General features: G+C 43.0%; 1 protein-coding gene across 1 annotated transcript in view; it reads right to left on the bottom strand.

Annotated features, from left to right (window-relative positions):
* The window catches only part of LOC143986845 (uncharacterized), a 237,704-nt gene extending 225,465 nt beyond the window's left edge, over positions 1 to 12,239 (bottom strand). Inside the window, exon 1 of the mRNA XM_077485254.1 lies at positions 12,173 to 12,239. The gene's annotated coding sequence lies outside the window, so the exon portion shown is untranslated. The remainder of the gene's footprint in view (positions 1 to 12,172) is intronic.
* Positions 12,240 to 15,043: the final 2,804 nt, after the last annotated feature.

Genomic DNA, 15,043 nt, shown 5'->3' on the forward strand with positions numbered 1-15,043 from the left:
TATAGAATTTATTAAGCCTCCTAGGCCAACTCCCTATTATAGTACCGCGCATCACTACTTTTTTACCTCAATAATAATAATCTAGTTCAACCTAAAAAAAATAAAAAATAAAAAAAATAAACGTACAATCCCATATACACAGTCCTATACCCACAATTGATCCAGAGGAAGGTGAAAAACCCCAGCAGAGCATGATCCAATTTGCTACAGCAGGGGAAAAAAAAATCCTTCCTGATCCCCTGAGAGGCAATCAGATTTTACCTGGATCAACTTTACCTATAAACATTAGTATCCAGTTATATTATGTACATTTAGGAAAGAATCCAGGACTTTTTTTAAAACAATCTACAATCCGGGCATGCTGGGACTGTGACGTCATAAAGGGGCGGGGTCACCGCGTGACATAATCCGTTGACCACGCCCCATACCTATATATGTCGCCGCGCACGTCGCACAAGCCAGTACAGCGGAAGACTGCGCCGGGTCAACATCGGAAGAAGAGAGAAGGACAGAGGGCAGAGGAGACCGGGCTCCTCTGCTAGTAAAAGAGCTGCAAGAAGACAGCGGAGGAGCCCGGGAGAAGACACCGGAGAGTGGGAGAAGAGGCCGGACACCGGGAGAAGACCCCCCCCCCCCGACGTCGAAAGAAGACCCCTGGAGCTGCTTAAAGTGGTTGCAAACCCATGTGAAAAAAAAAAAAAAAGAAGCAACCTGCAAGGCAAAGGCATAATGAGCTAGTATGCATAGGTGGCTGTCTTTTTGTAAATATCTCCTAAACCATATAGGTTTAGGAGATATTTCTTGGATCTACATGTACTGTAGGTCAAAGTGGTTTGTAAGGGTTTACAACCACTTTAATAAATGACTTTTAAAACTTGTGTTGTGTTTTTTATTGACATTTTTTCCCCAGGTGAATGGGTAGGGGTACAATATACCCCTTACTCATTCACATAGGTTGGGGGGGCCGAGATCCGGGGACCCCCTTATTAAAGGGGGCTCCCAGATTCTGATAAGCCCCCCGCCCAAAGACTCCGACAACCAATGGCCAGCGTTGACGGGAAGAAGCCCTTGTCCTCATCAACATGGGGACAAGGTGATTTGGGGTGGGGGGGGCCGCAGGGCGCCCCCTTCCCCAAAAATACCAACCCCCCCATGTTGAGGGCACGCCACCTGGTACGGTCCGGGGGGGGGGCGCTCACTCGTCCCCACCCCCTTCCTGACCGGCCAGGCTTCATGCTCGGATAAGGGTCTGGTATGGATTTGGGGGGACCCCCACGCCGTTTTTTCGACGTAGCAGGTTCCCCTTGAAATCCATGCCAGACCTAAGGGCCTGGTATGCTCCCGGAGGGGGACGAGTGGAAACCTGCGTTTAATACCAGAACAGGCCATTATGAATACCTGGTAATGCCTTCTGGCCTTTGTAACACCCCGGAAGTTTTCCAGGAATTTATTAACGATGTCCTCCGAGATTTGTTGCAGTTGTGTGGTGGTTTATCTCGATGATATCCTCATATTTTCCAAGTCCCTGGAGAGCCACCACACAGATGCCATCGTGTGCTTCAGAAACTAAGAGAGAAAAATCTCTATTGTAAACTGGAGAAGTGCGAGTTCCATCGTGAACAGGTTTCCATCGTGAACAGGTGGGCTATGTCATTTCCACTGCTGGTTTTTCAATGGACCCAGAGAAACTTTCGGCAGTCCTACAGTGGCCTCGACCTGTGGGTTTATGCCCTCTGCAGCATTTCCTGGGTTTCGACCAACTACTATCGGAAGTTTATTCGTAACTTCTCGTCTCTGGTTAAGCCCCTGACTGATATGACCAGAAAGGACGGTAACCCACAGAGTTGGTCTCCAGAGTCCATTAAGGCCTTTGAGACTCTCAAGGCTGCCTTTGTTTCTGCTCCTGTGTTGGCACATCCTGATCCTACGTTGCCTTTTATCCTAGAAGCTGATGCTTCTGATGCCGCGTACACACGAGCGGATTGTATGGCGTACTTAGTCCGTCATACAATCCGACGGACAGTCCGTCATACTTTCCACTGAACGGACTTGACCACACACGGATACACAAACAGTCCGTCGAAAGCTTGCGCGATGACGTGTACAGCACCTACGACGGGACTAGAAATAGGAAGTCCAAGACACAGCAAAGCACCCTTCCGCCGTGTAAATCCTTTCTGGGCATGCGCCATTCTTAGTCCGTCGAACTAGCATACTGACGACCGTATTGTCCGCTGAAACCAAAGTACGACGGACAGAATTTCGAAAAAACCGAAATACTTAGTACTCCGGACTGCACGCTGAAAAAGTCCGCTGAAGCCCACACACGAGCGGATTGTCCGCTGAAATGTGTTTCGACGGACTAAGTACGCCATACAATCCGCCCGTGTGTAGGCGGCATGAGACTGGAGTTGGCGCCCTTCTGTCTCAACGTCCTAACTCTGAGAGTGCTCTGCATCCTACTTTTCCAAGAAATTGTCACCTACTGAGTGCAATTATGAGATTGGTGACAGAGAGCTGTTGGCGATCATTTTAGCCCTGAAAGAATGGAGACATCTCCTTGAAGGTACCACTGTGCCTGTTCTTATTCTTACTGACCATAAGAATCTTGCATTCTTGTCTGAGGCTAAGCGACTCTCTCCCAGAGCGCGATGGGCTCTTTTCTTGTTGAACTTTAATTACATTGTCTCATTCTTACCCGGTACTAAGAATGTAAGGGCTGATGCCTTGTCACAATTTTCCTCCACTTCCAAGTCGGAGTCGGCTCCGGTTCCTATGATTCCTCCTGATCGTATCTTGGCTACGGTTCGCACCAGTCTTACTTCTCTTTTGGGTGACAAAATTCTTGCTGCTTAGGTCCATGTTCCTCCTGAGAAACCTTGTGACCGCTGCTTTGTCCCAGAGAGTCTCTGTACTGCTGTGGTCCAGACTTACCATTCTCCCAAGGCAACTGGCCATCCTGGGAAGAATCAACTCATTTGGGCCATTTCCCAACAATTCTGGTGGCCTAGTCTACGGGCTGATGTTACTGCCTTCGTAGCTGCCTGTCCCGTGTGTGCTTAGAGTAAGACTCCACGACACCTTCCAGTGGGCCTCGTACAACCCATACCCAGTGGAGAGAGGCCCTGGACTCACCTGTCAATGGATTTCATTGTGGAGTTGCCCAACTCCCAAGGCAACACTGTTATCCTTATGGTGGTTGACCGGTTCTCAGAGATGTGTCGTTGTATTCCACTTAAGAAGTTGCCTACCTCTAAGGAACTGGCTTCCATTTTTGCTTGGGAGATCTTTCGCTTACATGGGCTACCCAAGGTGATTGTCTCGGACAGGGACAGTCAGTTTGTTTCCCTGTTCTGGCGAGTCTTTTGTGCACAGTTGGGAATCCAGCTTGCGTTTTCTTCTGCGTATCACCCGCAGTCTAATGGGGCTGCAGAGCGAGCCAATCAGTCCTTGGAGCAATTCCTACGTTGCTATATTTCTGACCACCATAACAACTGGTCAGACCTATTACCATGGGCAGAGTTTGCTCACAACAGTGCCTTGAATTCTGCCTCCCGATTTTCTCCATTTATGGTTTCCAACCTTCCATGTTGCCTGACTCGTTTGTTCCGCAGAGTATTCCTGCATTAGAGGAGCATCTCCGTGGTCTTCGTTCCATTTGGGTACAAGTCCAGGAGGCTTTGCGTCATGCTAATGATAGGTACAGACTCCATGCTGACCGCAGTAACTGGTGAATTGGAAGGGGTACGGCCTGGAGGAACGCTCCTGGGTTTCATCCTCGGACGTACATGCCCCTGTCATCCTCCGTGAGTTCCATAGACGTTTTCCCCTCAAGCCCGGTGGCCCTCTGAGGGAGAGGGGTCATTGAGGAGAGGGTACTGTCAGGGCTGGCTTAGCCCTTCCTTCTATGGGCTGGCTACTCAGCTGTCAGCTAATTGCCAGCTCCCATCTCTCTCCACAGTTACCAGCTGTTCCTTATCCAGCTCATCTGACCTGCCTACTTAAAGCTGTCCAGCTCACTTCATATCTGCCTTCGCCTTGGTCACATCAGAAGAAACCACCTTGGTCAACATCACAGAAACTATCTCCTGCGATCCTGTTCAAGACTTGCTTTGCTGACATCCCTTCTGGCTCCAGATCCTGCTTGCTGTTCCACTACATTGATCCCTAACTTCTGGCTTGGCTGACTATCCATTCCGGTTATTGAACTTTGGCTGTGCATTGACTACCTTTGTTTTTTTTACTTTTATTATTAAACAAGTGTGATTTAACTGTACTTCTGTCTCGGTCTGATTTCATAGTTTCTGACATATACATCATTGTATTGTACAGTACAGAATTTTAGTTTGTGTTCTGAACTTATGCAAATTAAACAAAGTTATTGAGCTGGAGTTGTGTGTTTAGACCTTTTTTTCACAATACGGTACAGTACAGGCACAATAAGCTTTACGTACAGTCGCGAGTACGGACACATTTGCGTCTGTGGGAAATCCTGATCAGCTTGAAATGGCACTGCTCCTGATTTTTAACATTGGCGTCTGTGGGAAATGCTCGACATGGTACTGCTCCTGAACCCTAAATGACAGGGACACTAAACTTGGGGAGCACCAAGAGGGGACCCAGGACTACAACATATCCGATTTTGGGGTTGACCAGCTTGCCTAGGTAATCTACCATATCATAGTCCTGGGTCCCCAAGTTTGGTGTCCCTGTTACTTATGGTTTGGGAGTAGCGCCATGTCAATTTGACCAAGATTTCCCATAAATGCCAATGTTAAAATTCGAGAGCAGTGATATGTCAAGCGGAACCACGATTTCCCATAGAGCTAGTGTATTTACATGCATTGGCAAAGTGAAAAAGGTATTGCTTCACTTTAAGTACATTTTCATTTTACATATGTAGCGCCGGTACTCCTAATGAGTACGCGCTGTCTGTAAATTTAGTTTTTGCCCAAAACTATAGTTACGTTTTGGGGTTAATTGTTCTAAATTATGTTAATTATGCTTTGGCATCAGTTTGGCTGGGCTGTATTGAGGTTCTGCCTGTTCATAGGTGGGGTTCGCACCTGTGAGGGGCCTTAGAACGCAGTCTGGTTGGACGCATTTGGGTACCAATCTCTCTCTCGGAGCCAATCAGTGGGCGTTTGTCTCGCTGTGTATTCCAGGAGAGGGTACTTAAGGTGTTGAAGTCACTTGGTTCTGGGTTTTGGTCCAGAAGTTGTTGCTGACTCCATGGTCCAGGTCCTCCTGACCAGCCCCCAGAGGCCCTCATCGCCTGGGGTGCAGATCCATCCGTTTCCGAGCCTTGGAACTGGCTAGTACAAGGCGCAGTAACTGGAAGGAGGATTCCAAGGTGTCCTGGTGCCGTCTCAGGTTTGGAGAGGCCCAGCAACTCTACATGCAACCAGGGAGGACTCTTCAGTAAGAGGGCCACGCACGAGGCTGGCTGCTCGGCAAGAGCCTGGAAGCTGAGCTGCCATGGACATTGATTGAATCCACATTTCTTACGGTATCGCCGGACCGGCTGCAAGAGTCTGGTACAGTAAGAAAAGTTCCTACCTCTATCCTTCCTGTTACAACTAAGTTTTTTCAACCAAGTCTGTGTAAGAGACTTTGCAAGGCTAGAATTACTTGTTGGCTGTTAGATCCAAGGTCAAGGATTTATCCAACAGTTAAAGAATCCAGTTGCGAGCGGCTTTTCCCTGGATTGTGTACAGAGAGAGACTTTTATTGAAGTCAGCGGTTCCAAGCACCTGAGCTAAACTTTACCCTGATACCCTCTATTCCCAACTTAGAGACTGAGTTTGTTTAACTGTTTTATGCAGAATAAAAATCCTAACAAGGAATCCAAGTGTCGGTCTCTACAGTTACTGGGTCATCAACCCTGGGAACCCCTAGACAAGGAATCGGTAAGCCCAGAAAAATTCAGCCGCTCCTTCGGGGGTAAGTACTACACATATATGCTATGGTCCCATTGTATACTTAAAAGTGGGGTATTCCTGTAGTTAAGAATGCTTAAAATACTAATTTCTTGTGACTCCACGTTTAACAACCAATTAGTTAAACGACCTGGTCCTTGGAACGGAACCTGGTCGTTAAGTGAGGAGTACCTGCATATGGCAGACAGCTGGCCTTGCTCCTCCTCCCTCTGCTTCATAACGCTGCGTGGTGTTGGCGGCACACCATGGCCGTTTCTTGGCTTAAGGACAGCGTGCTGACGGAGCACACATCATACTACCCTTCCTTTTTCACATACACTGGCCTTCATGATGTCTTACTGGGATGTTAAGGTACATAACACATTTTTTCAGGTAATTGTTTATTCATATTTTTCGGTTACTAGTTTTTCACTGTTTTTTTATTTTTTTTTTTATTTTTTTTTGTGAATTTGGGCATATGTATAGGACGTATACACTTACCATAATCACTCTCTCCACAGAATTTTCACAGTTATTGGTATCCACACACTCCATCATCAAACATTCACTATTGCTGTTCCTCCTGCTGCTGCCCTGTGCCTCGACGTAGCCCCACCTGTGCAGCCTCAGCTCCGGGAGAGGCTTTGTTTCCCTCATGGCGTCCTCCACTTTGAATTATATTATACTTTTATGTAACTATAGGTAAGAACGTTTAGTACACTCTTGCCTTTCTTTCCTTTTTGTCCAGCAAATGTTCACCTTGTAATTTTCTACCTTTTATCACAGATCGTTGCACTTGTTTACTACTCCTGATGAGTGGGAGTCCCCACGAAACGCGTAGAGCCTTAGCCTTATGCTACATCTTCAATATCATGTGATCTTGAGACTCTGCAATTAGTGATATTAATTTTATTATCACTTTTTATTTTTTATTTATCTATCTTTTTTACTGATTACATGATTGTTGTTTATGAATTAATATAATTACATTACCGTGTACCAATGTTTCTATTACCCATAGACTGGTTTTATATTTTACCATTATCAACTTAATCATGTTGTTCATGAATTTTATATTATGGTAACTACCATTCTGTATTATTATTTTATATTTTTTGCTATGAAATATGTCATTATCATGTATAATTAAATTACTCAGATTCTATTGAATCATACTATTATGTTATTTTTTGACGCAATGTTTATATTTTTGGAGCCCATGATCACGTGATTTTAATCTTTATTTTCTTAGCTGCGCTTCATATAAAGTCCCAACATTCTTTTTGCCAATGTTGCAAATTCCTTGCATATAACAGGGATGGAGGTAGATAAAGTTACCCATTCGTTACCTCATATAAAGTCCCACTAACCCCGCCCCTTCTTTTATTATGGCGGACACATCGGACATTTTTGACACATTTTTGTCATTTATATGTTGCAAATTCCTTGCGTGTCCGCCATAATGTCGCAGTCACCATAAAAATCTCTGATTGCCGCCATTTCTAGTAAAAAAAAAAAAAATTGATAAAAATGCTATAAGACTATCCCCTATTTTTTAAACGCTATAACTTTTGCGCAAACCAATCAATAATCGCTTATTGCATTTTTTTTTACCAAAAATATGTAGAAGAATACGTATCGGCCTAAACTGAGGAAAAAAATTTTTTTATTTTTATTTTTGGGGGATATTTATTATAGCAAAAAGTAAAAAAATATTGCATTTTTTTTTCAAAATTGTCGCTCTATTTTTGTTTATAGCGCAAAAAATAAAAACCGCAGGGGTGATCAAATACCACCAAAAGAAAGCTCTATTTGTGGGAAAAAAAGAACGCCAATTTTGTTTGGGAGCCACGTTGCACAACCGCGCAATTGTCAGTTAAAACAACGCAGTGCCGAATCGCAAAAAGGGGCTTGGTCCTTTGGCTGCAAATTGGTCCGGGGCTTAAGTGGTTAAAACTAACCTGATCTCGGAAGCCAGAAGGGTCCATCTCTGCTGTGGGCATCTGGAGCCCCCTTGTGTTCATTTCCGGGATTCGGTGCAGCTGGCTACCCAGCATGCACCTGCCGATCTCACCCGTGCGCAGTAATGCCACTGCTCGGCACTCTTTTGTCCTGGTGCGTTGGCATAGCAATGGGAGCGACGGCGGAAGTTCCCACTCCATTGCTATAGCAACGTTTCAACCAGGACATTCCCGTCCTCCTGATCGCATCATTTCCAGTATTGAAGACATTACAGTATTAGGCGATTCCCGTGGGACTCCTCGGACAGAGGACGCCGACATCCCCGGAAGTCCATGGGAATCGCCTAGTTACATCATCTCCTAGATGGCCGGAGCCCAAAGTGCTCCAGAAAATAAGGTATTTTATTTTCATAATCGATTAATCGGCCAGCCAATTAGTTGGCCTGCATACAGAATGCATTATTTGTTTACATATCAGGAAATACAGCGCAGCACACATACAGCTCAGTACACCGTCTATACATGTCAGTAAGTGCCTGAGAACTTGTGACTGTGTGAGGAGCGATGCCTCATGGGACATGTAGTCCTGGGCAGGTAGTGATTGGTTCTAAAGGTAGAAGTTCTCTTTACCTTACTATTGGGGCGCGCTATGCTGTACTTAACGCACAGCAAAAAGCTGTATAGAAACAGATCAAAAGCAAACTGCATAGGTGTGTACCGAGTCCTTTGCTGGCCACACCGTTAAATTTTTAGACGAGAATATTCAGACGAAAAATCTTTGTACATTCGCTGAATGAAAGAACGTTGTTTAAAATTTTCACTTGTTTTTAACTTTCTGTTTTTAAATTCCTGAACGAAAACCAATTACACTGTCTGAAATCTATTATTTCCAAATTTTCCTGTCACTGTGGTTGAAAACGAACGTCGATTTGACCCGCATTAACAATTAGAAAATCGAACGAACGTTCTTAAAATGAATTTTTTTTTTTAAGGAAGACATTGTTTTTGTATGGCCAACATATAACATTACATTACAGTTCTGTTTGAAAATCTGCAAAAGTCTAACTTTTTTTTTTCTTTAACTAAAAAAATATCCGAGTCTGATGATATTTACTACATTCAACCTCCAATAGTATATACAGTATATCTCTCCTCTAATAGTATATACAGTATATCTCTCCTCTAATAGTATATACAGTATATCTCTCCTCTAATAGTATATACAGTATATCTCTCCTCTATTATATACAGTATATATCTCCTCTAATAGTATATACAGTATATATCTCCTCTAATAGTATATACAGTATATCTCTCCTCTAATAGTATATACAGTATATATCTCCTCTAATAGTATATACAGTATATCTCTTCTAATATTATATAGAGTATATAGCTCCTCTAATAGTATATAAGGTATATCTCTTCTAATAGTATATAAGGTATATCTCTCCTCTAATATAATATACAGTATATATCTCCTCTAATAGTATATACAGTATATCTCTCCTCTAATAGTATATACAGTATATATCTCCTCTAATAGTATATACATTATATTTCTTCTAATATTATATACAGTATATAGCTCCTCTAATAGTATATAAGGTATATATCTTCTAATAGTATATTCAGTATATCTCTCCTCTAATAGTATATAATATACAGTATATATCTCCTCTAATAGTATATACAGTACATCTCTCCTATAATAGTATATAATATACAGTATATATCTCTTCTAATAGTATATACAGTATATCTCTCCTATAACATATATAATATACAGTATATATATATATCTTCTCTAATAGTATATACAGTGTCTCTTCTAATAGTATATACAGTATATCTCTCCTCAAATAGTATATACAGTATCTCTTCTAATAGTATATAATATACAGTATATATCTCCTCTAATAGTATATACAGTATATCTCTCCTATAACATATATAATATACAGTATATATATATCTTCTCTAATAGTATATACAGTGTCTCTTCTAATAGTATATACAGTATATCTCTCCTCAAATAGTATATACAGTATCTCTTCTAATAGTATATAATATACAGTATATATCTCCTCTAATAGTATATACAGTATATCTCTTCTAATAGTATATACCAGTGATGGCGAAACTTGGCACCCCAGATGTTTTGGAACTACATATCCCATGATGCTCATGCACTCTGCAGTGTAGTTGAGCATCGTGGGAAATGTAGTTCCAAAACATCTGGGGTGCCAAGGTTTGCCATCACTGGTATATACAGTATATCTCCTCTAATAGTAAATCTCTTCTAATAGTATATACAGTATATATCTCTTCTAATAGTATATACAGTATATCTCCTCTAATCGCATATACAGTATATCCCCTATAATAGCATATACAGTATATTTCTCTCTTCTAATAGCATATACAGTATATATCTCCTCTAATAGCATATACAGTATATATCTCCTCTAATAGTATATACACTATATCTCTTCTGTCCTTTATTCTCAGAGTGGATTAGATATTTTGCTCCCTAAACATATAGTTGGTTATTTACATTTACCACTGCATAGAGATATTTAAGAATAAATATTTTTTTTTGTTTAAACTTTACCTATTAATTAAATTATACACCACACTTTAAAGGTTATTATCTGATTAATCGAAACAATAATCGGCCTACTAATCGATTATGAAAAAAATCGTTAGTTGCAGCCCTAATCCAAAAGGCATATAGACTCTGCATTCCCCTCCCCATAAATATCTTTATCTAAGCCTTCACGGCTCAACATAATTGGAATATTGGGCACTTTTACTTCCCCGATGTTCCACTACCACAGGCTCCTCTAAGACTGGCCCACGCCGTCTCTTCTCTGCTATTCTCCACTGGTTATAGGTTCTCTGAAGTCATCTAGACCAATGCAGAGCCCACAGCCCTTCACTGGACAGGAGGGGCAGTCCACTGCAGGCGAGTAGAGGAAATTGTGGACTGCCAGGAGAACAGAAGCTCAATAACAGAAGGATCAAACGGAAGATCAATAAATAAAAATGTTTTTCCTGGTTCTGTACATCTAAATGACTATTTCACCCAAGGAGTGGGGCTGCTCACTCTCGTGTGCATGGCAATGCCTACCTAATGTGTGGTGCAATAAAAGCTTTCATACATACACACATAGATGCATGTGCTTTTGTCCTTATGCACGTGTACAGGTTAAAAATGCTTTTTTAGTGTGTATTTATTTTCTGTTATGTTGTTTTACAGCTTTTATTTATACCTAACCTTATAGAAATAATGGGCCCTCTCTAAGCAGACCTCAGGGGGTCTATTAGACCCTTAACACCGCTTATGGACCCCAGTGAAACTGATCAAGTACAGATCGGGATCAATCAGCTGCTTCCCTGACCACAGTGCCCTGGAAATGACAGTTCCGAGCCTGAACCTGATGAAATGCTCATCTCTTCTAAGTTCGTTCCCTGGAGGGGAGATCGGAGAACTGATCCCCCCCCCACACTCCTTCCGCCATGCTGGTCCCAGGCCTGCAGGCGGGGCACTGGAGCCCGGGGTATATGGCGGAGGTAAGTGGGTACAGCACAGAGAAGGGAGGGTTGATGTCTTCTGAGGAAGGATGTGGAAGTGCAAATTTCAGTACAGCCCAAATCTGAATCTCAGCCTTCATCACAAGAGACGGCTAAGGTGAGGAGGTGACACATCTCCAACATGAAGAGAATGTTCCGACCCCAGTAAGTGGGGAAATACTCTGCCCCTGAAGGGGTTAATCCATACCTCCCAACATTTTGAGATGGGAATGAGGGGCACCTACTAGCAAATGTATGTAGGCATAGGACACGCCCTCTGCCACACCCCCTTAAAGGGGCATTAACCCCAAAAAAATGTTAATTAAATCCACAAGTGCGTTTTTTTTTACCACTACTGTTCCTTTATATTGGCTTTGTAAAATGTACAAATGCAGCAATTTAGAAATTGGATGAAAAGTTTAGCGCTGGGAAACACTTTTTGAAAGATAAAAAGTGCATTTTATACACAAACTTTATAGATCAGACCAAAATGAGGGACAAATGAGGAGGAATGCGAGACAGAGAGACATTGCTCCAAATCCGGGACAGTCCCTCAAAATCAGGGACAGTTGGGAGGTATGGTTAATCTAGGTTCCCACACTATATATGTGTGTATCATCATCTGCTGGAGATAAAAGACATCACAGTGACTATGGAGGAAGAGGACGGACATGACGGGGAGTTACTGGGTGTAAAAAGAAAAGAAGATCTTATTACCTCCTCTGCTGCCACTTCTACCAATGTCTTCTCTCTACTTCCTCCCGACTCGCCTCTCACCTGGAACTTCCTGTCTGTATGTGACATTACTTCCTGTCTGTATTCCATAGAATTGTCTATTCTTGGTAGAAGTGAGATTACCACCTTGTGGAGATCAGAGGAACTGCAGCCCTGGAGAAACATCTAATACTATGAACACGGCCTTATGCTATGTGTGTATGTTTATATATATATATATATATATATGTATATACATAGTGTCATCTCCACTCCCACTAAGGGGAATAGAAAAGGTTTATAGGGTTTCCTTCAGCAATGAACAATTTCTGTCTCTCAGTAGCAACTGGTATCAATGATCTGTAAGGGGGGCAGTCTTCCCACTGGTGATTATGTAAGAATGTCCTCCCACTGACCACTGATATAAGGAGATCCTTCTCCCATTGGTCTCGATTGTAAGGGTCCACTACACTGACCATTGACATGAGGGTCCTTCTCCTATTGGTCATCAATGTAAGGGACCACTAAACTGACCACTGATATAAAGGGATCCTTCTCCCATTGGTCATCAACGTAAAGGACTATTACACAGACCATTGATATAAAGGGATCCTTCTCCCATTGGTCATCAATGTAAGGGACCACTACATTGACCACTGATATAAGGAGCCCTTCTATTACTGGTCATCAATGTAAAGGACTATTACACTAACCACTGAAATAAGGGGATTCTTCTCCCATTGGTCTCCATTGTAAGGGATCACTACACTGACCATTGATATGAGGGTCTTTCTCCCATTGGTCATCAATGTAAGGGACTACTACACTGATCACTGATATAAGGGGGCCCTTCTCCCATTGGTCTCCAATGTAAGGGACTACTACACTGATCACTGATATAAGGGGGCCCTTCTCCCATTGGTCTCCAATGTAAGGGACTACTACACTGATCACTGATATAAGGGGGCCCTTCTCCCATTGGTCTCCAATGTAAGGGACTACTACACTGACCACTGATATTAGGGGGTCCTTTTCCTATTGGTCACCAATGTAAAGGACCACTACACTGACCATTGATATAAGGGTGTCCTTCTCCCATTGGTCTCCAATGTATAGGACAACGCCAATGACCACTTGGGATGAGCTCCAAGTTTAGTTGTTATAGAGTATGAATGAGCTGACAGTTTGACTGGATTTTGGCTGTTCTTGCGCTCCATTTCGTGCATTCCACGCATCATAGAAAGAAGTGCCATTTCTACTGCTTCTATATATGTCAGCTTCCATCAGTCACTAGTACCTAAGGAAGACATGGGTGCTAAGAAAAGGGATGAGGATAGCAGTGACATCACTTCCTAAATATGACCACTGGCCATAACAGGGTGATGATAATACAGCTATCCCTGTCCCTTCACTTATATAGATGATGACAGCTCAGGAAGCTGTCCTTAAGCCAGTGTTACCATTGTGTACTATGCACCCCGTACTCATTCAGGTGGAGGACAGTGTCTGGGGTCCCCTTAATTGTTAAGGGGGTTTCTAGATTCCGATAACTCTCTGACGAAAAGCCCCCATAGCAACCAGGCAGAGTTGTGGGGAAGAGGCCTTTGTCCTAATCAACATTGGGACAAAGTGCTTTGCCACAGTGGGGAGCCCCAACTGGCAAGGTGGTCTCCCATGCTGTAGCCATATGACCTGGTATAGTTCAGCAGTGGGGTGTATGTTACAGCCCTTCACTGCACTCTGAATGGTGGACTGTACATTATATACTCCTGACCACCAAAAAAGTAACAACAACACTGTATAGAAAAAAATTACTGTAATGATCGCCTCTATATGAGTGGTCAGTGAGTATAGCATAGCATGGCTTCACCTACAGCAGTTCCTCTTCCTAAAAGCCAAGTAAGCCTAACCTACTGGTACATGGCTGCCCCTAGCACCATGCTATGTTCACTGGCCAGGAAGTATAGGAGGCTGAACAAAGGGTAAACAAACGATTACCTGTGGCTTGAAGAGAGCATTGGTCCAGGAAGCAGGCAGAGATGTGGTCAACTAAAGCCAAAGGAATCGTCCACGCAGCAGACATGACTATGGTTCATAAACATGCCAGGGTCTGTACGGGTAGCAGGCTGGAACATGGTCCATAAATAGTCCAGGGTCAGTACAGTTATCAGGCACAGATATGGTCAGCACATCCAAAGTACTGGTCCAGGCAGCAGACAGGAACATGATCCATAAAAAGTCCTGGGTCAGTACATGCAGCAGGCAAAGATATGGTCAGCACAGCCAAAGTATTGGCTCAGGCAGCAGGCAGGAACATCAGTCTTAGGGCCTCGGTCAGGAAAGAATGGGCACAGGGGTAGAGGCTTCTTCCCACCCAAATCTCTTCAAAGCCTCCAGTCTGAAGACCATGGTCCAGGAATCACAAAACCCAGAGAAAACCAAAAACTGTTTTTTCTACACGCAGAACACTATTCTCAAGCCCCTCACATATAGGAGACCCCTGTGTTATCATGAAACCAAGTACTACAGTAGCAGGCCAAAAGGTCAGTCCAAGCAGCAGGCAAAAAACATGGTCTTTGCTGGTAAATAAGGGAAGTGACGATTTCTTCTATAAACTTGAGAAAGGTGGTGGTGGGTCTTTCTGTGGATTTGTGGGAGATGACATATGCACTATAAATAGCCAAATTAATAAGGTAAATTGCAACTTTTTTGTACCAGAAATGGGACCTTCTTGTTACTAAATAGAGCTGTAGCATCTGATTCTTGAAATCCACTGGCAAGTGAAGTGGACAAGGGACTCATCCACACATATGTTTTCATCAGGGACATAAAGCTCAGCAAATCTTTGGGAAAAAAATTAGTGGGCAATTTTGG

This window comes from Lithobates pipiens, unplaced genomic scaffold (assembly GCF_037356315.1).
Source record: "Lithobates pipiens isolate NorthernLeopardFrog02 unplaced genomic scaffold, aLitPip1_a1.2 Scaffold_18, whole genome shotgun sequence".
NCBI classification, from domain to species: Eukaryota; Metazoa; Chordata; class Amphibia; order Anura; family Ranidae; genus Lithobates; species Lithobates pipiens.